This window comes from Cupressus sempervirens, chromosome 10, assembly GCF_028749045.1.
Source record: "Cupressus sempervirens isolate cs-2001-9-10 chromosome 10, ASM2874904v1, whole genome shotgun sequence".
Taxonomy (NCBI): domain Eukaryota; kingdom Viridiplantae; phylum Streptophyta; class Pinopsida; order Cupressales; family Cupressaceae; genus Cupressus; species Cupressus sempervirens.
The window spans coordinates 830,722,370-830,726,563 of NC_143127.1; positions in this window are offsets into that span (position 1 = coordinate 830,722,370).

Consider the following 4,194-nt stretch of genomic DNA (forward strand, 5'->3'; position numbering starts at 1 on the left):
AAGGGCATCCTTTTTTGACACACAGTATGTACCAAGACCCATCTCAAGGGTTTCTGACATGGAATCAAATTGATATGCATTAGCCCATTCATCTAAGAGACAATCAAGTATCTTTGCTAGAGAAGTGGTAGGCTCAATAACTATGTCATTGTCATCCATTTCTAGGATAGTGCAATTCATATTGATGAGATTAAGGGTGTCGGGTTCAATATTATGGAAGGCTAGAGGCTCTACTCTAATTGAAGCTTTCATCCCATATCTTGTTCTTAAAAACATGTATGACCAATCATAAGATATGTAACCCCCTATTTGTGCAATGAAGTCTCTTGAAAGACAAATGACAAAGTGTGGCTTGATTTCAGCAATTCATATATCTTGAGTTACAATAGAACTAGGGCATGCATGTAGGGCTATTTCCACGTTCCTAAGGATCCCTACAATCTTGATAGTACTACCATCCAAGTATAATACATCCCTAACAATGGGTTCATATTTCATTTCTAAAGTGTCAACAACACACCTAGGCATCACTGAACTGCTAGCCCCTGAATCAATCATGCAATTGTGGACTAGCTTATCCCCTATAATTAGAGAAACATAAAATGGAGGAGGTCTAACCTTTTTCTTTGTTTCAACCTCCCTTGATGGTTGTACCAAAATTGTAGCACTCTCCATGCTAGGTGGTTGATCCTTTGGTTCAATACTTTCCTATTCTTGTTGTAGTAACATCATTTGCATGGGTCTAGTAGCAACAACATCCCACATGGAAATATTCACATTTTTCTTCTTCATCTAATCTACCACACTAAATGAGGCATTAGGTACTTTGGTAGAAGCCTTGGGAACTACATGTGTATGAGGTTGAGATGGAACAACTTGGGGATGCTTCACATCTCATCTAGAATTACTCTATTTTTGTTGTAGAGGAACATTGGGTTGGTCAATTTTCTACCTCTACATGAGGCACTACATTTGATGTTGAAGCTTGATTAGGAGGAGGAGGGGTAGCATCTTCAATAGGTCTTATTTTTCTCCTAGTGTTGTGAGAAATGGAATCCTAGTTTACATTACGATGTTTCTCCAATTGATGATTCATAAAGGAGTAATCACCTTGTCTTTTCATATATGAGGCATCTTTGGATTGGTTCTCCTTGTATGATTGTCTTGCTCCAGGCTCAAGCTCTTGAATGGTCAAAGACAAATAAGATTTAGCCTTATAACACATGCAATAGGCATAGGAGTAGTTGCAGGAAGGACAAAAATCTTGATCCTAAACTATATTGTTTTGAGGGACTATGGCCCTACTTTGATTTGAATTTGAAGTAGAGGCATGACTACTCTACCTACTTTGATCAAAAGAATTGTTCCCATAATTATAATTTGGAGGCATACCATTATTTGATGTTTGATATTGCAATTGATGAGTCTTACAACCTTGAGTTTGCTACCTTTCCAAAGTCACCACATTTTTGCCCACTCTTTGCATCATAGAGAAATTATCTTCCAATTTCTTCTCATGGCCTTGCAATCTTTTATCTATGTTCAACATCATAGACTGCATCATCTCCTTTATTTCATCTATTCCATTTGAAGATGTGGAAGCGTGAGGGACTAGAGCAAGGGACTGTGATGTGGAAGTTGTGGGAATAGGGACAATTATTGGTTGGTGATCTAGGACATCAAGGAAGAAGGGCATAGGAGGCAGTGTCACTATTAAAAGCTCTGAGGTAATGTAAGAAGGCATTAACAGGGGTAGGTTTTACTAAAATAGGTATTCTATCCCATGTTTTTTGAAATCTATAATTGAAATCAGTCATACATTCATGGGGGGCTCTTTTTATGGTAGTTAGCTATTTCAAGAGTGACAAGTAGTCACTTTTGTCCTCAAAGTGTTTACATAGTCCTGCTCCTAATTTATCCCAATCTGTTATAGAACCATATGATAGACCCTTGTACCATTGCAGGGCTTTCCCTTTTAAAGATGAAGCTAGGAATTTAAAGGCCACATCATCTTCTGTAATACCATGGATATTACAAACATTTGCAACCTCTTGAATATGTTCTAAGGGAGAGATAGAAGTTTGACTAGTAAATTTAGGTATACTTTTAAGTGAAACTATTGGTATGTCATGTCTTTGAGCCAATAAAAGAGGACTTCCACCATTAAAGGTGGAAAAAGTATGAGCTCTAGTCATATAAGAAAGTAGTGTATTAATATGAGCTAATGGCTTTCTAGGTTGAGACCTAACAATAGGAGGAGTGAAAACTGATCTTGTAGGGGTATATATTACCTCTGCACTACTAACTAGTGATAGAGACAATCTCGTCTTTCTTCCTCTAGGATTTGAAAATGAGAGCTCTTGATATTGAAAATTACCTCTAGAAGATGCTCTTGTTTCAGCTTTAGGCATGAATCACAACAACTTCAGCCTATAACTAGATATGGAGGGTGTAGAGTCACCAAGTGTTTTGTGGAAATGATCCTCTTGAAGGCCTAGAATACTGAGAGCAACACTATTTCCTTAGCATCAACTTGAAATTATTCTCTTTTGACATCATTAGACTTGAAATCTTCTTGAACCTTGTCCCACTAGGTGTGCCAAAAACTATTGTCACAAGGGTTTGCACCCTTGTCCAAAGTTTTTACCTAAGGATAACCTTGTGAAACATGGAAATAACCTCCAAGCTTTGGGACTTGAACTATGAGGTTGAGTCCCTAGAGAAGGTCAACTTCCTTTGCTATGAGGATGCACCTAACTACTCTTGGAGAGGAAAAGGGAGAAGGAATGCATGAAAGAAAATCTACCTGCTCTAACCTGAGGGGGTGATGCACCAAAATAGAGTGTTTAAACTTAACTCTACCCATGAATGCACAGTCAACTAGTTATAACCTCAAAGAACATAGATTCAAACCTTGCTTAATTCAACAACCACATGTAGATCAAACAACAAAATAATTCTATAGGAAGAAACTTCACTTAATATCATTCAAATGTCAAAAGTATCTATTCAATCATGCATATTGCAGAATATAGACAAAACATTAACTAGACGCAAAGAACCCTGCATAGTGTGTTAATGGCTAAAATAGACTCAGCAAAAGATTATAATGGTTCAAAGGAATGAGAAATTATATTAGTATGCATGAGAAAAATACTAGAGAATCAGAGAAAGATCAACCCTTACAAGGATTACAAAATCTATCTTTATAGCTCAGGCATAACTGAGATATTTCTAACTGGAGTTACTCCACAACCATTGTCTTAAATACTTAGATAATAATCAAACAACTCTAGAGAAATTAGATCTTCGCACAAATTCAAATATAATGAAATTCAATATCTTGCCAAAATAGAGCCTTGAGAAGATAAAATGACACCATTAAGTCACTTTGACCAAGTAGATGGATAAAACCAAAGGTGGTGGAGTGTTTTCCTTCATTCACTATGCATGGCATTCATTGGAGAGTGGCTGGAATCAATCATGAAGCTCAGATCATGAAAAAAAATATCTCTTTCCCATAGTTAGCTTGACAAATCAGCAAAGTCAAAAGGTCAACTGAATTCGGCAATGAAGATGGGCCACATGGGCCAATAATCTTATTTCTTTTCACCACACCACAAAGTCTCCATGTGGTTTGACCATTTGACTTTTATCTAACTACACCACCCTCAAAATTAACTATGGCGATTAACAAAAAAGTCAACCCGATTGCCAATGCTAACTATAGTGTTTACCTCCTTAGGTCTACAAAGACATGTGTCCTTTGGGCACTTCCCCATAATGTCTAAAGTTCTCACAATTCCATGATGCAAGAAAGCACTAATTATCGATCTACAAAAGATTGATGATTGATGAAAATCTCTATCGTTACTATGCCTACCCCATTATCTTTCTGGCCCACAAACCACTAAGCATCCACCTCAGCACAACCTGGCATCCAACTGGCCAACCTTGGTGGCCCATACAGAAGGATAGGCCCACTAGTCCATATGTCATGACATTGCTTCCCTGCATTGTCAAGAGGTCTGACAAAAGGTAGGATATAGGAAAGCGACTACCAATAGAACCCTAGTCATACTCCAACTCGCATTGGTATGTCAACATGATACCTTACTTCATCTATGGCCCATAATAAATAGGACCCATACACCACGTGGCAGTGAGGCGCTTACCTACTTTATGTAAAGGTCA